The sequence below is a fragment of the Mycteria americana genome, chromosome 1, assembly GCF_035582795.1.
Source record: "Mycteria americana isolate JAX WOST 10 ecotype Jacksonville Zoo and Gardens chromosome 1, USCA_MyAme_1.0, whole genome shotgun sequence".
Lineage (NCBI taxonomy): Eukaryota > Metazoa > Chordata > Aves > Ciconiiformes > Ciconiidae > Mycteria > Mycteria americana.
In genome coordinates, this window is record NC_134365.1 from 25,447,982 (window position 1) to 25,474,575 (window position 26,594).

Consider the following 26,594-nt stretch of genomic DNA (forward strand, 5'->3'; position numbering starts at 1 on the left):
GCAATCTTTGAGCTGAGTTGACCTAACTTATTTTTAAAGCTTTTAAGAACCTTTTAAGTCAAAATGAACAACTCTGCAGTGCAGAGATTAATATTGCTAGAACTTCCTCACCTGAGAGTGTTGAAATGGAGGAAAAAGAAAATTTCAAAGTGGTTGGCTCTCTGGGTACCCAATGGGTGGATTTGGCTCTGACTGCAGGCACAGAGCACCATGCTGACTGCCAGCAGAAAATGCGCTTTTCATATGCCGCTATTATGTTCGTTGCTTTGTCCAGAGTTTGTGAGTATTGTGACAAATGGTGGAAATGCGTCTATAATTGTTTTAAGAGTTGATTAATATATGATGACTACATAAATTGCTTTGCGCATAATTTTCATACAAAATAGAGGGTTTTTTCTTTGTCTCAGCTGAGTTAAATTAGTCTACTGTATTAGTACATAAGTAATATTTATGACTTACTATTTATTTGTGGTCTCATTCCTGCTGAATTAAATGGAGCCTTTGCCATGTACTTCATTAGGGGAGATGTGCCAGGTCTTTATTCTCTTTTTCTATGGCCACGCTATATTTAATATACTTTCACTTTGCTTTTGGAAGATGTGCTTTTAGATTACCAGAAACCACAAAACAAGTGAACCCTGGCTGTTCTATTACTACAATCGGTTAGTCAGATCAATCTTGCAGTGTAAATCCCCTTATGTACTTTTAAAATGAAATATCTGTGTTTGTTTGTTTACTGCAAGAGTCCTGCTTGTTTAAAGTCAACCAGCTTATAGCCTGAGGGCTCGCTGAGGAGCAATGCAGCACAGAAGCTCAGGAAGGTTGTAGTGAAAAAAAAAGTCTTATACCTTGGATCTTACAACTTTTTGACTAGGTGTAGACACCAAGCCAGTTGGCATATTAATTACAACAATCAAAAGACTGTTGTATGTTATGTGCAGTTGCTGGCAGGACCAGAAGGCGTCTAATGACCCCTTAGACACACAGAAGCCTGAGGCAGGGGTCCTGCCTTCCTCTCCTGCCCTTCCTTTGGCAGCCCACAGAAGGATGCCAGCTTCCCTGATGGTGACACCCTGCTGCCCCAGAGCTCCCAAGGCTGAGGATATTCCCCAGGGGTCAGGTGTGCACAGACTTCAGATTGCTTTGCCACTATTAGTGATAAATGATAACTTCCGTTACCAACTTAGTTCTTTGTCTCTGCAAAGTTGATCTGATGATTTATGGTTTTTAACAATTACTGAACTGTTTGTTAGTGTTATTCCTTAATACTTTTTTGCCTTGTGTTTTTGGAAGCTCTTGTATGTTACTTTACCTGCACAATGTTCAATTTCTGTACAACTTTCCTTTACAATACTGATCTACTATTTTTAAGATAAATATTTCCCAAATGCTGTGCAGTCCAACGTGGTAAATTAGTGTAATTTACGTATTTAGTGGTAAATTAACAAGAGCTAAAATTGTGGTCTGTGAAGAAAGGTTATCTTTCAATAAAAGTGCCTGAGATTTCTTAAATCTTTTTTATTGTTACAATATCACAACACCTGATATACCTGGCAGAGAAGAGTACCTGCTGAGAATAATTTAAACTTACTGGATATCAAAAAAGTCCACTTTTACAAGAATTCAAAAAGGAGAAAGGTCTTTAACTGCTTTATAAAACTTTATAAAGCTTTAAAAAGTAGTTACTTTATAAAACAGTTGAAGTAAAGATTCTGCTTTCTGCTAAGTTCCTCTACAAACAGAATAAATATATCAGAGTCTCTAACTGCTTGGTGCTTCGTTAGAAAATCAGAAAGCAATGCATATACCTGTGCAAAATAGTCCCTGAGTGTCTGGTACTTGATTCAGTGCCCCTTGAAGTCAGGAAGATTCAGTTTAGGTCAGGGTGCTAGAGCAGACCCACAAGGATGGCTGGAAGAGTCACTGCCAAGCATTTCATTTGCCATCCGTCGATGAAGGGCCTCAGGTTCTGCCGCATTCACTTGTGGCAATTGTGGAAACTTGGGTGTCAAGCTCCATGAGTGGGCTTCAGATTGCTGTCCTAGGTTCTCAAAACTCCTGTACAAGATATGGGGAAAAAATAGCACATGAGGGCTGAACAACCAGCAAGCTGATACACCCAAACCATCCAAAATAAAATGCTAAGGAAAAGCACGTGCCTGAAACTCTGTTGTCAGGCATCGACCCAAGAGTGCTGCAGGGCATTTTTGTGCAACCTGTTTCCTTCACTTAGAGATTTCCATTTCCATCCTCCAACATCCTCTAACAACACAGAAAGCATGAAAATTTCTTTTGTGATCCCTCCTCAAATGCTGAGTGATTTGAACCCACAGTTTTCACATCCCAAAAGAGAGCCCAATGTTACCAGGCTATAAGATGCATTCTCCTCCCAACAGACTCTGTGTAGCCAACAGAGAAAAATTCATGAGCCCCAGAAGCATAGCTATAAGCCCATAGCATGGGCAATCAGCTGTGAGGGGAAGGTCTGGGTCTGGCAGCTGGGACCACAACCACACTTTTGCCATCTCCCACAGGTACCGCTCCAAGGAGCGGGGAGAGACCTTCACCCTGGGCAGCTGAGGGTGAGAATGTCTTGCTGTAGCTGGATCGTGGTCCCACACCCCACAGAGAGACATAGGCACAGTGACACTCAGAGATGCCTGAAGTAGGAATCAATCTGAGCAGTTTGAGAGAGTAATTTAATATTTCCAGGACTAAGCAGGTAGTCAGATTTGTGGATTTTTCTTTGTATATAGGCCTTTGGGTAAGTAAGCATGGAAAAAAAGAATTTTGAAGCTTATGTTAAAATACAAAATTAAGAACTTCAGGTCAGGTGATTTTCTTTAACTAAAAATAAAACAAAATCTCTTTATTATAAGTGGGTTTTAACACAGGATTAACTAGGATTTACCAGGCTAAGAGGCTCAGCCTTTACAGTGCACAGAGCATCACTGAGATAAGCTGTTCTTCACCTTGAACATTGTAATTCATTCTATATGATGTCCACCTTCATCTGTGCACCTCATGAGTGTAGCTAGCAAAGCAAACATAAAGTGGCAAACGTATGCACTACAGCTACACAACATAAGCACTTCAGGCATGTGTAACTAAGCCACAAACATTTGATAGTTTTCACTATTTGGCTCAGCAGAGGTAATAAAATAAAAGCCAATTGTTCATTGTAGCACTTGCTTGAGTGCATAACAAATGGCAAAAGCATTTTCTGCTCTCCTAGATGATTTCTCTGAACAATTGTCCTTTATCAGGCTTTTATGTTGCCTTGCAAAACTCTGCTTCTTATTGTAAAGAAATAAAAGGAAGAAAAGAAAAAAGAAAAGATGTTAGAAGGGCAAGGGAGCAGGGAAGAAGGAAAGGAAGGGATGGAGGGAGAGAGAGAAAGAAGCTAACCTACAATCTGCAGTTCTGAGTCTCACCTTTCAAAACTGGTAATGATCCATGACTGACCACTTTTGCTGACATCCTTCATGGATTTGAAAAGTTCAGTTTGCATAATATAGAAACCCATGTGCTGGCTAGTTCTTTCTTTAGATACTATTATAATGCATCACAGAAGGAGGAAATGGATGGCATAGACAGCACCATAATTTTCCCTGTTCACGCTGTGAAAGCAGGTGGAGTTTTGCACCCATTAAGAACAATTCTTCAATTCCAATAAGCCATTAACTCTTTCCTGGTTGCACTGAGTATTTTCAGTGTAGCAATTCTAGAATTCATGGCTTAAGCAATATCTCATGCGTGATATTTTTGAACACCACTCTTGAAATTCTTAGGTGTGGAGGACCCTTCATATAATAGTGGATTATGACTAAAGCTTTACCATCAGAGCCGAACTTCCAGTGCCCTCCTGCAGTCACTTACCCCCTCACTCTCAAGTTGTATTGTACTTCCAGGATGGTTTTACAGACCACATGGATAAAATAGATTGTTTTAATAAAACGCATGATGCTGACAAGGTCAATGAAGGCTGCTATATGAAGTTGTCAGGAGCATAATTTTCTGCTTCTGCTACACAGCCATGACAGAAGTACATCACAGGAAATCTAAACCTCGTCCTAACTAATGGGAGATGGAAACTCCCATCTGCTTTGGTTCCCCTTCAAAGCTAGCAAAGCACAGGAGTGGACAGCAGATCTTGGTCCAGCCAAACAGATCTTTTGTCTACAGTGCTCCCTCAAACTATGTCACAACCAAAGCTAGCTAAATGTTAGCTGGACCCTAGCCCAGCCTGTCACCATCAACTTCACCTTGCTCTGTCACCTGGGAGCACAGCTCTTGGGAGAGCTCTGGAGATGGTCTTCTGACAGTGGATACCACTGCAAGCAGCTTGCAGTCCAAAGACATGTCCTCAACCTGATTCAGCTTCTGCAACAAGCTCCAGAATGAGTCTCCCCTAAGCACATCTTGAGTCTTCTTCTTTGTCCACATCTGAGGAACGTCAACCTATCTCTGATTTGAAACCACTGGGGTGTTTTCCTGACAAGCAGATAGTGTTAGCAGAAAAGTAAAAAATACTAAGAAAACAATAGTACTAATTACTGCTAGCTACTGTATTGTGTAGGGCCTTAGCAAAATTGCGAGTGTCTTTTAGGTTAGCAAAGAAAATGAAAGTAAAAAACCTTTTGAGAAACTGGTGACGGACAACATTAATGGAAGTTTTGAGCTATTTAGCAGTAGATCAGCGCTATAGAAAATCCCTCTCATTTTACTTATAAGAATAGTTGTAATCCCTTTCAGTGTGATATACCCAAGGTTGTGAGCCACATCCTGCTGAAATCCATTTGTAAATAAAATTCATACGCTTTTCCTACATAAATAAAATCTCATCACTTGATTATGGTTGCAAATTAAATAGAACTGTTTCCCAAAATACGTGCTCCCCTAGGATAAAATGATGCATCTCAGCAGGACCAAGCAATTCATTACCAGCATTATATTGGCTTCTCTCTTAATTGTGAAAATAGCTAAAGATTGATTGGAACGAGAAACTGTTTTGAGCTTTTTTTCATGCTTTTTTCCTGTGGTTACTAAGACCTCAAAGCATAGAAATAGAAAAATGTTTTTGCAGCTACTTATTACTACAGATTCAAAGGGGAAATATTTCTTTGTAATTTTGATTATAGCCAAGACAGTAATGAAATTGTATTAACAATACTTGTAAATGCAAAAAGTGTGGTAAAATAATTAAATGGTTTGAATTCGGTTAACATATTCGCATTTTCAGGTGATAATGCTGCTATTAATTTCAGGAGGTACTACTCCAGCTGGAAATTAATAGCTAATGAGAAAAGAGATCTGCATTCAGATAAATGCCAAGTTCATCTACTGAATCATTCAACAAAGCAGACTTTGGATAGCACATTACTGAAAGTTGTATAATACAGATTCTAATCCCTGATATATAATCTAAATTTTTCTCAGGTAGTCACATCTCAGCTAGCACCAGAGGACATGGTGACCAACTGATCATTGCTCCCCATAAAGGATTCTTTTTTTGCCTGTTTTTAACACGTAGAGCTGCCATTCTGTCCTTTACTCAGACTTCTGCTTTTTAGCCTAAACAACTAAGATGTTTCTGTATGTTCCTGGGCATGATGCCAACAGCCAGTCATGGGTAGAGAAATCAAGCATGTGCAAAGAGACAATCTATACCTTAATCAGTGTGTGAGTCTGATTAGCTGTACTGCTCATGTCGTTATCTGCGTATGGCAGCAGTAGCTTCTTCTCAAAATTCAGTAGCCTGAGGTCCTGGGTACCCAGAAAATTGAAACAAAAGTATGGGAAAAGCCATGTATGTTTTAAGCAAAATGTAAGTAACTGATAGAGGAAATCTTTCAGTAGGATGTCTGACTGGTGGGGTTTTCAACATTTGACCATTTTGCATTGCTAAATCACCTCAGTTCTTTTCCACTTTATAATAATTATTTTGTAAACATTTTATCTTTTTTTGGTCCTCTTCTGGACACTTTGCAGTGTAGTCATATCCCTTCTGAACACAGGGGTGCCCATAGAGGTGGGGATCTCTGTGGATCCAATAATATAGGTAGATATGCCTGATAAATCTAGATAAGGCCCCATCAGTTCTGAGTGCAATGCAATAACCACACCTCTGTTCATACATCCCAAAATGAAGAATTTTTTTTTTCATTCCTTTTGGAAAAGAATAGAATAGAATAGAATAGAATAGAATAGAATAGAATAGAACGGAACAGAACAGAACAGACTATTTCAGTTGGAAGGGCCCTACAATGATCATCTAGTCCAACTGCCTGACTGCTTCAGGGCTGACCAAAAGTCAAAGCATGTTGTTAATGGCATTGTCCAAATGCCTCTTAAACACTGACAGGCTTGGGGCATTGACCACTTCTCTAGGAAGCCTGTTCCAGTGTTTGACCACCCTCTCGGTAAAGAAATGCTTCCTAATGTCCAGTCTAAACCTTCCCTGGCGCATCTCGCCCTGTTTGTGATCCACTATAGACCTTGGACTTTTTCTGTCCTACTGCTGTCCAGCTAAGAAGTCCTTAACTTCATGAAGGACTTCATGAAGTCTTTAACCTCATGAAGTTCAACAAGGCCAAGTGCAAGCTCCCGCACCTGGGTTGGGGCAGTCCGCAGTATCAATACAGACTGGGGGATGAATGGATTGAGAGCAGCCCTGCGGAGAAGGACTTGGGGGTACTGGTGGATGAAAATTTGGACATGAGCCAGCTTTCAGCCCAGAAAGTGAATTGTGTCCTGGGCTGCATAAAAAGAAGCGTGGCCAGCAGGTTGATGGAGGTGATTCTCCCTGTGTATTCTGCTCTCATGAGACCCCACCTGGAGTACTGCATCCAGCTCTGGGGCCCCAGTATAAGACAGACATGGACCTGTTAGAGCAGGTCCAGAGGAAGGTCACAAAAATGATCAGAGGGATGGAACACATCTCCTATGAGGAAAGGCTGAAAGAGTTGGGATTGTTCAGCCTGGAGAAGACAAGGCTCCGGGGAGACCTTACTGCAGCCTTTCAATATATAAAGGCGGCTTATAAGAAAGATGGAGAGAAACTTTTTACCAAGGCCTGTAGTGACAGGACAAGAGGCAATGGTTTTAAACTGAAAGAGGGTAGATTTAGATTGGATATAAGGAAGAAATTCTTTACGATGAGGTTGGTGAGACACTGAAACAAGTTGCCCAGAGCAGTTGTGGCTGCCCCATCCCTGGAAGTGTTCAAGGTCAGGTTAAATGGGGCTTTGAGCAACCTGACATACTGAAAGATGTCCATGCCCATGGCAGGGGGGGTTGGACTAGATGATCTTTGAAGGTCTCTTCCAATTCAAACCATTCTATGAGTCTATGATTCTAAGTCCCCATTTTTTATTTGTACAGTTGGTGTTGCCTTGCTAAACACAGCTCTCTGCACTTATCTTAACTAAATTAATATATTTTTTAATTTCAGATAATTTACCCAATTTAGCAGTACAGTTTTGGATTCTAAACCTGTCTCCAAAGAGCTCACAACCCATAAAATATCTGTTATCCGCAGATTTTATTATATCATTCCCTTACACGTGATCTAAATCACAGATTAAACTAACACTACTGGGACTCTGCAACCACAATATTCTCCAAGGTAACCTATTGGATATATGGCTCCACTTTTTTGGCAAGTGACCCCTGTTCTTTGAGTGCAGATTTTGAACACAGATATATGCCCACACTATATACTTTTCTTGTAGGTCATATCACCCTAATTTACTTAGGAGAATGTAATGGAACAAAAACATTTCTAAAACCAACATACATTACTTTTATTGCTTCTTCATCTACTAGACCAGTCAAAGTCACTGGGTAGTCAGAGAAGGAATTGCTTTCTTTGACATGACTTGCTCTTGACAAATTATTGTTGGCTGTTTCTTATCAAGTTATTATGCCCTAAATATTCAAAATTTATTATTTCATTACTTGTTTCAGTAACTTTCTGGATATCAGAGTGAGTTTGACACATTTCGTTGATCTTGCTTTACTCCTGGCAGACCTCATCTGCTATGAGGTCTCAGAAACAAGTGCTAATTATTCAGAAATTGTTTCATGTAAATTCCTTAAGTACTCAAGAGGGCAAATTTGATCAGTGAACCCTGATCTGAGTACCTAGTACCTATCCAAATGTTCTTTCACCTGGTCTTTTCCTATTCTGGCTTGCTTCCTATACCCTTAATAATTTCCATGTATTGAGCATCTGGTCACAACTGACCTTTTGTATGAAAATAAAACAAAAGTAAAAGGACTGAAGATTTTGTCTTCTCGGTGACATCATTCATTGCTCCTGTTCCCTGTAAGTTATGGCCTACACTTTATATTCCTTCTAATTTGTTTGTTAAACAATTTTTTGTCTTATCTTTTATGTCCTTTGCTACTTGTAATGTATTTTGAATATTGGCTGGGGAGGATTCTGAAAAGGCAGGAACTGGTAAGTAGCTACCAGCAAGCAGTCCTAGTTCATGGCTTCTGCTCAGCTTGGTGTCTTTGTGCATGTCAGGCAGCAGAAGTGTGGGCATTATGGGATATCTAGACTTCAAGACCCTGCCATTGCAAAAGCCATGGGAACCCAGATGTACTCAAAGGTAGCCTTTATGAGCCTGTTCCTCAAATGTACACAAAAGTGGAATGAATGTGATTCATCACTAATTTTTTAAGGGAGACAGGAGGTACTTACATTCAATTTATCTGCGAAAAAAGAAGTTACTCTCCGAAGTTTAATTAGAAGTTCAATATTTTACATTAAGTTCTACGGTTTTGTTTTTACTTCACATATGGCAACCATGTGGTTTAAGCTATGGCTTTTCCTTACCCAATTTCTTTCTCATTGGGCTACCTGTGCTAAAGGAATTTTGCTAAAATGAAAATAGAAGAAATGTTCTCAGTGTGAAGAGACACATAAATGGTTGTTTTGTCACTTCATGTTTTTCTGCTTCAGGATGCACATAATTATTGAACTATTTCTTCAGGAGCATGTTGGAAGTTCTTTGTACAGCTGAGCAGAAACTTAAAGGTATCTACCTAGGAGGTAACAGAGCAGCATAATTTTGTCTATTTTATTTCTGAGGAGTGTCTGTATTTATCCATGCTTTGCTGGCTTCACAGAACCTTGATGAAGTGCCTCCAAGAAGCAAGAAATGGCATCTAAATTATTTAAGGAAACGTTCACAGCACTATAATGACTACTAACCTATCTCAAGAATAAAGGTCAGTAAATCTATTAGGGTCCTTGAGCTTTGCCTTGCTGCTATTTTCAATTCCTCTAGCTCATTTCCCTCTTATTTTTAAGAAAGGTAATATAATTTGACTTTGAATTCATTAATGGCCTATGCCACTAACTGGACTGCAGGTAGCAGTTAGAAAAACACAAGGAAGATGAAACTAAATAATCATCCACACACCTTTTTTAGTTTCAGGTTTAATTGGCATTGCCTCGGCTACTCACAGTTAAGTGAAGCAAATATGCAACGTTATACGTACTCAGCTATAAATATATTTGCATCAGAAGCTGTTTAATGGATCTGTGACCAAATAATAAATTATATTCATGTAGCAACATGGTACTCCCCACTCAAGTCTCACTGGAAAAGAGTTCATGTACACAAGTTCAGTGCAGTGGCTAAAAGAGGACCCTGAGGTAGGAGACGCAGGCTTCTCTTCACTGTTTTGCTATTACCTCATGCCAACCAGTAGCGCAACCTTCCTGTGCCTTTTTTTTTTTCTGGCTGTACCAACAGTATCGAAGATGATGGAAAAAAACCCCTCTCTCTCACTTTCTTCTAGGAGATTGCTGACATTCAAAAGAAGTTGCTCAATATTATTAGAGCTAGAATTAATATTTTCATTGGAACAAGGAGAAAAGCCAGAGAAAATGGAGATTTATGAAGGTCATAAGAAGGTGCATGATGTGTTGAAACTTTCACTGTATTCTTTTGTTAATCTATACATAAAATAAAAATTCTCCCATCTCAGGATAATACAGTTCAGTACATCATACCACTTTCCAGCTTTAGTGAAATGCAGACAACTTCAGGATGAAATGTGGAAGCTCTTCAGTAGTAAAGGGGGCAACACTTACTTCTTAACCTGGTTAGAAGGACTCAATACTGGGAAAAGATGCAGAAGCAGGTATTATTGAGAAGGATGGCATGGTTCAAACAGATGGAAAAATTAGGAAAAAAATGATGCAGCACTGTCCAGCTGTAGCTCAAAGTCTTACCGCTTCATCCCACATAAGCAGACCACCACTATTAATGACTCACACCTGAGTAATGCATCAGCAACAAATACTAATGGTCAGTGCAGGACTTGTCTGCCTTAGCCAAATTGTTTAGTCACTTAAATGGGCTTTAGATGACCTGATCATAAGACTGATTTATATGAAGTTGCTTACCCAACCCATAAGTACACTGTGACATGAATATGGCTGTAAAGAAATATAGTATACCACTTGCTGATAACTGAATAGTGTATTGATTATCATTCTGCTCCAAAAAAAAGGGAAGGGAAGCAGTGCTTGCATTGTCTTAAAGTAACTCAGATGAGACATATGTTGAGGATGATGTGGTAATATTGCATATTATCCAGGTCTAGCAATAGCAAAGTCAACTAAGGTTAACTGTTCCTTAGACTGAGAACTACCCGTAGGTGTGACAGCCTCCTCTTGAGACAGTAGAGCCCAGTAGGACCAGGCATGCTCCCCAGACCTCACATTTTGAAGCTAATAGATAAAGAAAACCTCAAATCCCTTTTAGCACCTAAACCAAGGAATGTTGTAAGCTTCCCTACTGGCTGGCTGGCTTTCCTAGCTAGTTCAGTCTCCAGATACTTTTTATAAAAACAATCCTCTCTGTATTGTCACACTCTTTTATCCTGAAAGAAATGTTCAAGCATGTGCACAAAAGAGGAGGCAATTGTCTAGAGATCCCTGAGGAGACTGGATTAGGGTTTGGCTGATCTTGTTCAAATGCCCACAAAACAGTAGGAATGCTTCATTATACAAAAAAGCCACACAGTCAATAAATCCCAAATTTTGAACAGTCCTAATAACTGTTTGTTCGGTCATCATTGCTTTTCCTTTGATGTCACCCACAACCACACCAGCTGGTATCAGGGCAAATCCCCCACACAGACAGGAGTGCTAGCATGTGGAGATCAAAAGAAAGAGTTATGACTTATTTAAGACACTGTCTTCTTGAAACATCACTTGAAGACATAGTACCAGGAGAACTTGGCCATGGTAAAAATAACCATCTGAAAGGGTCTCACAGGTGGCCAACTAAGAGAGAGTTTAGTGAATAAACACAGTTTATTCACAGAATATAGTTTAAATGAATAGTCCCATTTTGTGACAAATCAGTGTCTTTGTACTATAGGAAGAATTACTGCTCTCTGAGAATTTAAGATTTTGCTATGTGGTCAGCCACTGAATGGAAATACTATTAATGTGACTTACAGAACTTAAAGCCAAAAGGTGAATTCTGATCAAACAATCTGTCTTGTCTACTCTTAAAGATTCTGGAGATAGGAGTTTACCCTTTAATACATGTACAATAACAACCCTTATCATCCATGGGTTGGATGGTGGTTGGAAAGAGCATGGCTCTCTCATTGTTCTGTGTTCACCTAAAGGAAGATATTCTAAATCATGAGTTTCGCTGGAAATAAATTAAAATGCTGTGGTAGGCTGCATTTCTGTTGTTATTCTAGTCATTTGGGTTGAAGCTGGATGAGAAAAGTATCCTTTTACTTCAAAAAAAGTGGAGGGAAGAAAAAGCAACTGATGGAATTTATGGTGAGCAAAGGACAGATATGAAAATCTAATAACATGTTCATAACAAGGTGGAAGAACTAAGCATATATTCACAGACAGAATCTCCAGGAATCCTAATCTGACAAGCTACAGCTATATTTCAGCAACAGCAGCAACGAAATATTGACATCACACAAATGCACATTAGCACTCCCTTTTATTCCGTTCTCTTTATCAAATACAGATTCAAAAGAAGTGAATTATTATTTATCTGGATGTTAGACTGCAGAGAAAGCAACAATTCTGCTGTGCTTAGCACTGAAAAAATAGGGAAAAAAGAATAATCTAGGTGTATCTTCAATACATTTTGGTAAAATAATATTTTTGAATCAACTACATATAGGTGTCTTTAAGAAGCAGCAGGACAGTATTTGTTGCAGGGCTTGTTAAACTGCTTATCACTGGTTTGTTCCAATATGCTACCGGGTACTCTGGCTTGAAACCAGGGCACCATGTCCTTAAAACTAAGCAATGTGTAAGTGCTTTACTGGATAGCAGCCAATGATACCAGGCAAGATAAAGTCCATTGAACTTTTAATGCTGCAGTTGTATAGTTAAGATTTACAGATAACGTAAATTGCATATACCCAAGAGTATCTTAATCTGTTCATCATATTTGGGAACCTACCCAAGTGTTTTCCTTTGTATTTATAATGAATAGATTTACTCTGAAGACCATGATATTCGTTCCTTTAAATTCCACCTGTCCTGTAGGGGATCCAGCTGCCTGTCAGGATGAATGCTTTAAAAAAACCTAAGCCTAAGTACCTGTAATAAGAGTTATTCTCTTTCAGTAGCAGTGATGATATTTTTAAGCTCCAAGACCATCTCACTCAGTTGGTTTTGCTTTCTTCACAGTCACAGAGAGTGTAGCTACATAAGTAAGGGGGGAAATTAGTTAATATTTTTTCAAAACTTATCTAAAAACTGTAAAATGATGGCCAGAGGCAATTATTCTCCTGTTTTCCCATTTCTTTGACTCCCTATCCCTCCTGTGTGTTTTAATTTTGTTTCTGTTCTTGGCCAGCCTCTGGGCTGCTTGCACACTTTGTACAAACAATACACTAAAACAAAAATAACCTGAATCAATATTTAAATATTTAATGACCTAGGTCCAGAGGCAGACATGAGTTACTGCTATATACCCCAAAAATAGTATGTTTCATGGTAGGAAGTTTGGGAAAGCAATTTGAAATGAGGGAAGTTTGTGTAAAATCATGGAATATCCTTGAAAAGGGATTCTAGCAGAGTCAAACTGGAGATAAGGGTGACACCAGATTTAGAAAAGAACAAATAGCTCTTGCACATTTACTTTAAATTTTATAAATTTAATTGCTTTTCCATTAGAAAAGTCCAAAAGGACGCTAGTGTTTGACAAGGAGTATTTTTCTTACAATTTCATTAATATTGTGGATATGCCTTAAAGAAAAAAATCAATATGCACAGACTGTTGGGAACTCTTCTCCAAGCTCTGCTGGACGTCCATCACCAGCGATGCACTTAATCGGGTGCTCTTCCTACTCCCAGGCTCCCGCAGACTCCTAACGTTGCCTCTGAGAGAGCGCTCGGCTTTTGTTTCATGTTCTTCATATCCTCCAATTTTTTTTTTCTTTCTCATCCACCTCTCCCCATTCCTTGTATCACAAGACCTGGGCTCTTTTCTCTTTTCCAGCTTTTCTCCTCTATGCACATGCTGTGTGCAGAGCAAGGGGGAGCACTTGGGAGCTGAGAAGGGACAGGACCTCTTTTCTGTCCCCATCATGGCCTGAGAAGGCCTGGGTTTCTTCCTGCAGCCCTTGGCAGGAGGAAGCATTGTCCAGGAGCTGCTACCAATTAAATGCAATAAATGAGCATGTACGTGAGCATGTGGTTAGACAATCGCAGTGCAACCATGCTCTGATGCCTACAGAGTCCTACCTGAGCTTTCTATCACAAATAAATTGATCGAGAACAGCTCATCCATATAAAAATATTATCCCTGCCATGCAGCCAGGAACCATGCTGTCTGCAATATCGTGATCAATTGAATTGGTTCTTCCATTGCAAATTAAAACTGCCTGAAGGCAGCTTTATTTCATCTAAAAAACTTTTTCAAGTCTTCATAGAAAATGATAGAGAGAGACTATAGGCATGCTATTGCTTTTAACTGAGTTTATTGAAAGCAGTTTTGTAGCCTTTTTTGGTCATTGTCCCCTTCTTTACGTGTACAAGATAAATAATTTACCTTTAAAGCCATGGTTGCTGTTCAAAGGAAATCAAAATCTGAGGTTTACCAAGCAAAAGTACGGGCTGAAGTATGAGCTGAGATATTTAAAAGTCTGGTATTGAAATGAAATGATGTTTTTCTCTGCGTGAAATTCTTCTCACTACATTTTATCCATCTACAGTATAGGTGTTTCAATTAATCCACTTGCCTGGAGTCCCTTTCCAGTTCAGAGGGAGAGAGATGCCCCCAGGAGAAGATCCAGCTGACTTAGCAGCTATCCTACAGAGCACAGCTTCAGACCTCTGAAATGGCTCCTTCCAGAGGCAAGGGAGAGAGACTGGCAAGAGGATGTCTCGGCTAAGATGTTTAATAGTAAAATGGCCAAAAGTTTAGTCTGCTTCAAAATAGTGCCTCGAGCTATTTCTCACAAAAAGCCAAGAAACATCAGCTGGTTAAACCTGGTGGCAAATGTCATCAACTCAAAGTTGCCCACAGGTGCTGGCAGGTTGCAGAGGATGGCTGGGCTGTGCAGACCCTGACCCGTCAATACAAACAGGCATGGCTGTGGTCTGGGAGCAAAACTTAGTAGCCCTAGAGCTACTGGTTATTGCTGCCTTCATTTTTTGGCTACAAATACTCTCCTGACAATGCCGCAGTGATACAGAGCTTATTACTGGGTCTTTATTTGGCCCTTTCTGCAATTCCTGTAAAGCATTTTGTATTTTAAGACAGGGAGGAGAAGCAACTGACAGTAAAGTATGGCAATTTTCAGGGAGCCTTTGGCTGCTGAAGTGATCATTGTCAGTTGGTTTAAATTACAGAAATCTTCAGGCTATTCTATCAGTTTCTGGATTTCTCAGGGTTATGAGAAAAAAAATCAAGGATATTTTCTCCTCTACTCAGTAAAAAGAAAAGAAAATTTCTCCCTGTAGGTTAGCTTAAGACAAAAAGAAAAGGAAAAAAAAAACCCTTTCTCATTAATTTTGTTCATATGAGCAAGACATCAAAATCTTAAGTAATGACATTAGAATCTTTTTGATATGGTCTCCAGGGCTGTGCAGAAACAGAACAGACAGAGATGTGTACAGCCTCACACAACTCACACCACGGTCCCAACTTGCTCCGAACACTACCCCATCAACCCTGATTCATAAAGGCAGATCAACAGAAGGAGGGAGAAAGTAATTACTGATTGTTCAGTGTTTCATCCCAGGTTACATTCTCAGAAATAATTTTTCAACCCATAATGAGCCCATTAAATGGCACTTATAAAAAACAAAAAAAAAGTTTGAAAGATTTTTTGATTCTGTCATCTGACTTCATTGTCCTTCTCTAACATTCACCCAGCAATTTATTTAACCATAAGCATAAATTATGTACCTGCTAGCTGAAAAGCTCTTAATAACTGAAAGTGACAGAAAGACAGAAAGACTGAGATTAGCTGACCAGTTCTTTTCTCCACAGAACCCGTAGCTCTAATTTTAAGTCATATCATATTAATTTGCTTTTCTTTCACAAATTATTTTTAGTCCCAGCCCTTTCAGATTGATGTGCATAGATATAAAACAAGGCAGGTGCATGAGCTCCTTCCTTTCTATTCCTCCGTGTTACATTTGAATATTTACCAGGGGAGAAAGTAAGAGCCAACAACGAGATTTCAGCGCAGGATTTCACAGTACCTCTTTGGAAAGATATTTCTGTGATTAATAATGGTTGTTGAAAGTACAGGATATGAATCAGCCTCTATGTCCTGATGATTGGCTCTGTGAGAAGAAGAAAAAATCATCATACCAGGGGAAAAAAAGTATTTATGAAAAATTACTGGAAGTGATTTAAAGCAATCTACTTGCTGACTTACTTAGCTAGGTAATCACTACAGCTATGGTCTAAGGAAAGAAAGATTTCTGGCCTGGCTTCAGTTTAAAAATATGAATTGATATCTCAGAACATGACTCCTGAGCAGGTCATTTCTGCTTCTTATGCACTGGGCAGTTTAACTGCTCGGCGAAAGGCATAATTGCTGTGAATGCCATGTCCCTAGCGTATAAAGAAAGACAAAACCTTATTGCACAGATCTGAAAACTAGTGCAAATGCAGACCTACCTGGAAAAAAAATAAAAATGCTGTCTTTGAATTATCTTGGATCAATAGTGAATCTCTGACTACACACTGCAAAACAGGTATTCCTGTGCATTCTGTGATACAGCAATTTGTGCTTGCTTTTCCTTTGGTGATGGGTCTTATCTAGAGAAAAGTAGGGATGAACATATTCAATTAGCTTCCTGAAATACAGTGTCATTGTTTCCTTCTCCTACCTTTTTATCCATGGACATTTTCCCAGCCATTTTTAGTTACTGCCTCCTGTGGGCTTGTGTAGCAGACATGCTGACTCCTTAATTAAAATTGCATGCCAGGAAGTAAGTAACTGCCAGCTGAATGCTTGCCTCCTACTGTTGCATTCTGTCAGCTCAGGGATGGTTTTCTTTCTCCTCCCCCCTTATTATTTTTTTTTAAGGAAATGTCAGTTGCTGTTTCTGAAAGTAAATTTGGGAAACTCTGGAAAATGCACTTAATCTGGTGATTAAATCTAGAAAATGTCATTATATTTTGTGTAGAAGAAAAACACAAGCACTTTAAAAGTATGAAGTCAGTTTTCTGGGTCTGAATAACCCAAAGACCATGCAAATGAATACTGGGATAAAAACATTGATGGACAAACCAGAGTGGTTTATGCTGCAGGTTGGTACCCATCTGGGGACATATCTGTGGAACACTCCCGGAATTAAGCAAGAACCTCCTGTGTACATGTCCCACCCCCTAGATATTTATCTGTTTTCCTGGAGGTTAAGTCCTGTTTGAGGAGGAATGAGAAGTGTGGACGCCTTCCTGAAGCTTCCCAGTTTTTGAGAAGAGATGCAGGGCAGCAGCTGGTCTTCAAGAACACGCAGGTGAGGCATACGCGTCTCTGCGAAGCAAGCAGGCTTGCACGCTAGCAGCACCTCTGCAGGCTATTGCCAAAAGGGCCGTGGCTGGGAGGCAGCAGGAGGCTGGCTGCCCCATGCTAGCACCCTTCTGGAGGCTGCTGCTTCTTCTTCTCTGTGTCTGTGCACTGAGCTTCATCTAGGATTTTTCCCTTTGAAAAACAATCACGCTACCTTTGCTCTGAACCAAGGTGGGGTGGAGAGTTAGAAGCCATTTCTAGAGTGGGAAGGTTGAAGGCACAATCATTAAGGCCAGAATTAGGCTCTTGAATGCCTCACGTAGAGGCCAAGACATCCACTCTTCTCTGCCTACACCAACATTCGTTGATTTTCACCATTGCTTCCCATCAGGCTCAGGCAGTTGCCCTTGTTGCCTATAGGAGACTGAATAAGAACAGAAACCTCCCAAAGAGAGGGAAATAAAAGATATTTGGCAAAAGTTCCTCCTGTCCTTCTAGTTCTACCTTTCTTTATATTCCTCATCCTGTGAATATAAACTCACTTACTGTTCCAAAGCTTTCCAGATGTCTACAGGGGTTTGAAACAGGCTGGTTTGTTTGCCCTGATAAGTGGAATCCATCTCTATGTTGGCTGCCTGAGAGTCTGAAATTTCATCTTCGCTCTAATTAGAACAATACATTCCGACATGGACCAAGACTCGCGGCATATACCAAAGCGGTCAAGCAATCGTGCTCCTTGGCTTCCAATGTTTCTTCAGGCTCACCTCATAGCTATGAGTAGAAATAGGTATGCTACAAGCACCGCAAAAATTCCAAAATAAGCATCCATTTAACTACATTGCTACATTTGCAATGGCTTGTACCATCCAGCATTCACAATGATTGCTGAACACCACTGATGTTAAAAAGGACAAACAATGAGAACTGCCAACTTCCAGGTAACTTCTGCTCTACCAGCTCCCAGGAGCGGCTCCTGGGCAGCTGGAGGCCTCGGCAGTTTGCAGTTCACGTGCGTGCTGTGCTCCACAGCTTCCAGGGAGAAACAAGAGCTTAGCAGCTGTGATAGCTGGCTACTTTAGCATTTCATGTCTTCAGGGTATGATTTTTTTTTACAAATGCCTTTGTTTTTTCACTTAGAATAAAATCTTGACCCCAGGAAACACGATAGGAAAGTTGCCATTGATTTTAGCTAAGCTAGGGTGTCAACTTAATATTGTAAAATGGAAAACAAAGCAAAGGTTTTAGAGACTAGTAATTTCTCTTATTACAGTAACTGACACAGTTGGAAAAAACAGGTAAGTTTTTGGGTGAACAAGCTTTATAGTTCATATTGCACTAGGTTAAATATTCATCTGAAGTTAAAATATACATGAGCATAAGCTAAACACAGCAGGATGAATATTTTAACTAATCCCCAAATTAATCACACTTTTCAGAATTAATTTTGAAAATACCACTCATTTCAGGCTTCCATTTTTAGGTTAAAACTGATAAAGCACAAAGCACCACCACAACGAAAACACTGAAAAGGAAAATAAATAAAACAAAGACTAAAAATACCCTTGTGATTTGCTCTAGGTTATTTTCTCTGCCTAAGCCATCACAGTGCAAATTGAAAACCAGCTAAGAATAGATCCTCATGTAGATGAGATAGCAATGGCTCTCTTGCTCTGGTTTGTATTTTAGTTCTTATTTTCCATGTTTATTGCAAGCAGGTAGATGCAAAGATTGTGAGTTCAGATGTCTGGCTGCATTCAAACTTTCTTGAGTTTGAATTCCAATGAGGAGAAAAGGAGCAGAGAAAAACATGGGTAAATACATGACAAAATTTGAAACAAAACTTTTAAAAACTGATCATGGTTGCTAAGTAACAAAAACATGCTTAACCTTTGCTAATGATTAACAAACCTCAAAATTCACATAAGCCAGGAAACAAATAGCAAAGGAGTTTTGCAGACGTTTTGTTTTGGGAGTTTTCCAGGTTGCATAGTTTCTGCTCTTCTAAAATTCGTAAGGAGATAAGAGGGAGGAAATTACCCAGATTACTGAACTGAAGAAGGCGTTGTTCCCCTGTGAAATACTAGCAAGTGATATTTGTGTTCTGAAGATATTTTTTTTCCCTGAATGATACTCATCCTGAAATGAGATCTGAGCCTCAATATACCAAGCTAGCTTTAGGGTAGGGGCCTATTTTTGCAAGGCTTATGTCACCTACTCATCCCTGCAAAGACACTGTGCATAACCTTCGCTTTGACTGTTAAGAGTCAATTGATGGTAAGAGTCTTCCCAGAATATTTTCCCTGTCAGGTCTTTATCCTTTTTCTCTCAGCATATGTAATCACAGATATTGCTTAAACACTATTATTTCTGCCCTTGAAAATGTCTTATTGCATGCGCTAAAGTTAAACCTGGTCTATCTCACCTGCATATCTCTAACTTCATTTATAAAGCCTTTACCACTGCTTTGCTAATTTTCTTGCAAACTTTCCCCAGAGTAGTACATAAGAGATCAAATTCATTTCTCTCTAAGGGTCAAGCTGTTAGATAACCTAAGGTTGTACAGTGAGGTACAAGCATCAGGCCATGAAAAACATGTTCCAGATTTGTCTTGGATATCCCTGAGACCACAGTTCAATTCACAGCTATCAATGCCTCCAATGCATAGAATCATAGAATATCTCAAGTCGGAAGAGACCGATAAGGATCATTGAGTCCAACTCCCTGCTCCTCGCAGGACTACCTAAAACTAAACCATATGACTAAGAGCATCATCCAGAAGCTCCTCGAACTCTGACAGGCTTGGTGCCGTGACCACTTCCCTGGGGAGCCTGTTCCAGTAACTGACCATCCTCTCAGTGTTACTTCCCAAGTAGTTTTTGCCTGTAAAAATCTCAGGAAATCAGAGACTTCATAAGACAATCTGTCTCCTTGCCTATCTAATGAAGCCTAGCTAGATTAGTTTAGATTTATCCTTTATTTGTGGCTCCTCTAAATCTGTTGTGTGTATCTGCCTATTTAAGAATGAGAGAAACAACAACCTGCAGTTATGAAAGTAATGAATTTGTGTCTGATTGATTCTAAGATTCTCGATCTCTGTACATTTCTGCTGTGTGATTCCATTTCTGTATTTAGTGAGATCTTTTTATTATTGTTTTCTACTCTACTTTCCCTTTCTGTCTTTCATTAGTAGACAGTACATCCTCACAGGGTACATTGTGATCACACAAAAAGTTGGTGTCCGTTACTATCATATGGCCCTTGTTTGGACCGTCAAGGACGGGAGTGTAGGACAGAGCTTTCTCATTATCTCCAGCTCAGAATAGGATGTCACATACTTGTTTACCAGAAAACAAGATAGTCAGTAAAACTGGTTGGGTATTTTGGGCATGATATACTTTGTTCTCAGAAAAATAACAACTTATTGAAATTGAAACATTGAAAAGGAGCAGTATTGACATTTTTCATCCAATTTCTTTTATAAAAATATAAATTCCGGTTTCCCAGTTTGAAATTATATTTAACTTCCTAATTTAAGCTAACAAGAGAGATGTTAAAAATGAACCAATATCTTAAAACCATTCAGAGTCAATTGGAACACTATATTTTGATTGCCACAAACAAACTAACAAACACAAATACGATCATCATTGTGCCAAAAACTTTCAAGATGTCAACTATTTATCTTGAGCTTGGAAAGGAAATTCTTTCAATATCACAAAGACATTCTTGGGATGAAAAGCTTACTTCCTGGAAAAGTTGAAAGAAAAGTTTGGCAGTATTTTTTCTCAAAAATAAGCCAAAGGACAAACAGACTAAAAACAGGAATGCCAGACAGATCACTAATACCTTGACAATTTATGTCTTTATCAGTCCTAAATTTAAAAGTTTATACTCTAGTAGATGGTGATTTAAACCACCCACAGACTAAGATACTAAAGGTGAATTCCCCCACTGATCTTAAGACCCTTTGAAGATCTAGATATGGAGGATGTACTGTGTATCAGAGACCCAGATGTAAAAAACAGTTTTCATAAATCTGTTCAATAGGTGTAAAGTTTATTTCATTTATTTGTGACATCTCTAAGTTAGACTCCTAAGCCTTAGCTGATGTTGTGCTCCGTTTCTAATTGAGGGATAAAGAGAGGCACCTCCTGTTGATGGTTTATCAGGCTTATACTAGAGATGTATCTTAGAATAAGCTGAATTGCTCTGCTCGCATATTTGCCCATGTAGATGGTTAAGGCACCTAGGATATCTAGGTTAGGCTTAGAGGTCTAAGGTTTGGGCACCTAAGTGAAAACACTTGTTTGTTTTATTTTAAGAACATATATGACCAAGGTGATGATGTCTTTCTCAGATTGTCATGGTTCAAAATGTCTCTCCCTCATGTCCATGCTTTACCCATGTACTGGGTAAACACAGTTGTGTATACTACTTACTCATTTCTGGAGAAATTATTAGACCTTCATGTAGCTCTAGGTATGATTAATCACATATGCAAGAGTTTTACTAGAACTTCCAGTGTACTAAAATGTTTCCAATGTAAGCAAACTAAAATTGCCCTAGGATTATGGATGTTATCATAATAGCTTTGAAGCTATTGCCTTGCTTCATAATACTGCTCTCTTTAAAAGCATTAAACATCAAATTGATTTTAAATGCCAAGATCTGAAATCAAGAAGAAAGTTATAACATAGATTCATTTTACTTAAATATTTTTTGAGTTTTAGAATTTCAGAGAAAAACCGAACTAGCTAAATACACTCTCCTTACTGATATTTACAGTTAAGAACTCATATGAAATGGGAGAAAGAATTGGCCACATCCTGATTGGGTTAATAAGGTAGCGAGAAGAATCGAGGCTGAAGAAATTAGGCAACAGACTGCTACAAGCAATAAAAACATTTTTAATGGCTTCTCTTTTTACTGTGAAAAGTTATATGAAACTAGCTGATGCACTAGAAAATGAAGGCACTGATGGGCTGGAGGAAGCACGATGCATCAGTTGCTAAATACTCCAGACATAAGACTTTGTACATTTGCAAGCTATAAGGAGACACAACTGAAGAGAAAATTCAGGCAGCTAAAAATTTGTGCAAAATAAGTCACTAGGCTGAAAGGCTTCCTGTAAAAATTTCCTGTAGAAAATTATCAGTTCCATGGCTGAGATATCGAGCTTTGTGCTCTCAAAAGATTAATCCTATACACTTCTAAATAAAGCATGGCTCTCTTTATTCTGTTAATCTATAAGAAATGCATAGAAATACTTATTGGTCTATACTTTTAAACAGAATAAAACCCCTTGTATTTAAAATATAGTTATTTATGTTTCCAACAGATACATGCCAAGTAAACTGAGTTAATGAGAGGTTAACTTGACACTGGAAATGTACTTGTGCTGCCCTGCGCTCTTTCCCTGGCACATGCAAAATTTTTGTCTTTTATGCTAGAAGTCTTACATTTGTTACAGAGCTGAAGGATTTTTTGTGGACTTGCACTGGGTAAGATGAGGGGAGAATGATGGGGGACAGTCAGAACTCCAACTCATTAGTCTAATGTCCCCCTCCAGATCTCAGTTTCTGAATATGAATTATACCTTGTTGCCCCCTTTCTGACTGCCTCCTACATGTATACCCTCACACATGCACATCTTGTTGCTGATCATTTCTAAACTTATAGCAACTGCCTTAAATTAATTTATATTTGCAAGGGGCAGTTACTCGTAACATTGAAAGGGACTAGAGATTTAGGTTTTCAAACAAGCTCCTTTTTTCCCCTTGCAGCATCTTCACAGGAGGGGGAATTCCCTGCTCTGGCACAATTCAAAGTCTAGTTCTGGAGTTATGTTCAGAATTTAAATGGTCTCATATGGTACTCTATAGGTGAAACTCACTCGTATTCTCACGAACGGTTTATTTTTCAATATTCTGTTTGAAATTTTGCATCAGCTACCTATGTTCCTCATTAAAAGATGAATTTGTTTTCAAGAACCATTGCCAGAACTCCAGGCATTATACAAAAGCAAGGAAAGCCTCTTAGCAGTAGAAAAGGATTACTATCCTGAGGAAATACGGCCTTTGAGGCAAAATCCTGGGTCAGAGTGGAATGAGTATCTGATGTACACTGGGAAATATATGTTCGCAGACCTGACAAAGAAAAGGCACTGAGTGATATTTTCATGTCTGACAGAAAATAAACAACACTTTACTTACTTACAGAAGTTTAACTCTTTTATAACAGAAGACTTAATCAGCCTCCTACTTTGCTACATTCAGTACTCCAGAGCCAATTCTTTATTCTGTATAAAGATTTGCATGGGCGTCTGTACAAAGGAAAGCTCCCCCATGATCAAATGTCTCCTCTAAAATCTGATTTCATTGCCAAAGCATCATGGCTACTGGACAGCTCAAACAGAGGCCAAAGAGGGACAGACAGGCTGATTTAATAATTTGCCTGTCAGAATAGACAATGAGTTCTCAGTTCTATTGCTATTAGCATTTCAAAGAGAGTGTGACAGGCATATGTAGTTTTAAAAAATAATAATTCTGTTTCTTCCCAGATGCAGAATCCAGCTGTTTGAAACTAGCACCAAAAGAAAAGCAGAGCGCATCACATATAATCCAAATGCGCTGACACCCCTGATCTCCACTTAAAGGCTGGATATGACAAAAAGGCTTGAAATTCTATTTGATTTTAGAGCTATTAATTATTTCAGCAACCGTAACACTTCAAGAGAATCTGACAAAGCAGTAACAAAACCACAGAGGTTAAGTATGAGATATAAAAAACCCACCCCTGCAGGATAGTGTTTAAAATGGGCATAAGCCATAATCCAGTACTTAAGATCAAATGATCCCAAGTGAGCTGCTACTGAATCTAAAATTCAGCAGGCACTTTTATTTTGGCCCTGAAAGTTCTCTTGCCTTTGGCACCTGACCTTAATCTCATGGAGACACCCTCATCACTGACAGCACCAAGTCCTACAAAAGGTACAGCTGTTATCTCTCAGACTCACAGCAAATGAAGAGGTGGCAGTGATTCGTACAGTTGGATCCTGCCAAGCGCTACCATCCAGGAAAGCAAGATCAGGGTTTAATTCCCTCCCTAATTTGATGGGATTCAAAGCCATATCCCCCACAAGAATGCTGCAACCATCAGGCTACAAAATACTACCAAGTGGATGGAAGCATCCTAGGAGCAGACCCAATTCATGCTTTTGCTAAGGAGAAACAGGAATTCAGATACTGCATTTGCTCATTCCTCTATTGATTAGCTCCAAGCAGCTCCCTTGCAAAGGGATTTTCTGTAGATCAAGATAAGACAGACAGATGCCTCTAGTCACTCATCATTGAATCATCTTTATAAGGGAACTTAACTTTTTTCCCTGACTACATTACAAGGAATATAGTGGCCCTAGTTTGACTCTCCAAGTTATCCTAACGGGGTTAGTGCCTAATTTTATAGTGTTGCAATATTTGATTTGTCAGTGTTTAAAAGCCTTCTTTTCATCTCAACCTTACTGCACAAGGCCCCAAGAGATTCCTGTAGAGTGGAGATAAAAATGTATTCCCTGTGGCTATATGGGAGTTTGGATTTTTTTTTCTGTAAACATGTCCTTTGGCTTTATGAATGCCTCCACAGGACAGAATTTTGTATGAATTACCTTGCATCAAAATCAAAAGGGATTCTAAAGAAAAAAGTCTCATTTCTAACATGAATGCATGAAAAATGAGTTCCTTCATTGACTGAAAAGCTACTTACTGTGGGATCTAAGCATGTTGTTTACTTCTGTAATTGCCATATCATTAATTACTAATTATCTTATCCTGTGTCATATCTCTGGATGCTTGGTGGGTACCCTTAATATTTATGCATATGTACAGATTCTTTCATCTTGGGAGGGGGGCTGTTTACACTCACATCGATCAACAATTTCTTTCACAGAAAGAATTTCTTGCACAGATTAAGGGCAATTACTACGGGTTTAGAAACAAAAGGCCTCTGCACTGCTGGTATTTTCAGAAACTTGATACAGATCAAATTCCTGGTAAGTAATTCCAGGCAACACATTTGTGTTCCATTCATTTTTCTGCCATTGCAGTATATGATCTCCATTGTTCACTAAGGCTGACATCTATTTTTCATGTTGATAAGACTTTTGTTTCACATCAACATGTAACACAACAGACAGTTAGCAAGACTGGCCAGCTTTCTACAAATCTCCCCTTCTTGCTCAGACTAGGTCACTGTGTTCCTGTTACCTTGTCAATTTTCTATTGACAAATTTTGTCCTCATTCATACCAAAAAAAGTCAATGGAGTCTATTAGGGAGAGTGGAGGATTATCCTAACTCCTCAGTGAGTATTTAGGAGTTACTACCCAAAACACTATTGGAAGTTTGCATGTTTGGATTTTATAGCGTGTCTTTTGGTGTCATGGACAGAGTGAAAGATTCAAGCTCCATCTCCATGCTGTTAATGGTGTGACTGCAGCAGGGTGGGAACATCAGGTTAGACCAGGTATATCTATATATGTTTGACATCAAAAGCAAAGGAGTCATAGAGGCAGAAAATGAAGCCCATAGCTTAGGCAAGAAACCAAAACAGCTGTCCAGAGTTTGGCTATATCAGAACTGCTAGTTCAGGTGTGTATAACACATCTCCTACTGTAAAGATGTAGCCAAAAAGCAAGGCTGAGTGCAGCACCTTTTGGCAGGAGAGCATGTCTCATCTCATGTAACTTCTGCTGGATCACATAAAAAGCTGCTTGCAAGCACTTTAGTTCTTTCTGTTAATTCAACCCCAATTAACCTAAGAAGAGTTGGGGTTTATGCCTGGTTCTGCAAGGTGACATTGGGGAAATCAGCTTTTCTTCCCCGGGTGTCTGTTTCCCTTCCTGTAAAATGGAATAATAAGAGCTATCTAAAGTATTCCAAGACCTAAGAGGAGAATGAAGTACAGAAAGCAAAGCACTGTTATTACTTCACCTTATCTACACTATAACTCTTCCTCCAAACAGCGTTTTATTCTAAACAAAAGAAAGTCATCACAAGTTCAGCATTATCCTTGGCCCATCACGTTTCTATGGTTACGGAGCCTGTGTTTTTCATCTGTAGAAACCAGCAAGAATTTTCCCATGTTAAAAGACAGCCGTGCCCTGTCTCTCTGACCCTCCCTTATCAAGGACTGGTTATTCTCATTTTGCCAGCCTCATCAAGCACTGCACTGAAAGCATCTCCGAATCAGACTGCAGGACAGAGCATTTAAATACAAAGTAAGCATTATTTGCAGTAATGCTCAGGCATGTCATCACAAAAAATAGAAATGTAGGAACGGATGTTAAACTTTACCCCTGAAGGCTTATCCAGTCTATTTTTCAGCACTTTGGGCGAGGCTTTGCACAATGGAGAGAACACGATCCTCTTCCTGACAATGGCTGCGTGCCTTGGCCTTCCTCTCAAGCCTGTTGCATAGCTCATGTCAGAGAAGTCACCAAGCTTCATCTCAGATCCAATCCATCTCGGATATTTTCTCATGCCATTTGATTTTCTATATGAAGTGCAATACAATGCATATGCAAGCATATATATTTTTATGTAAATG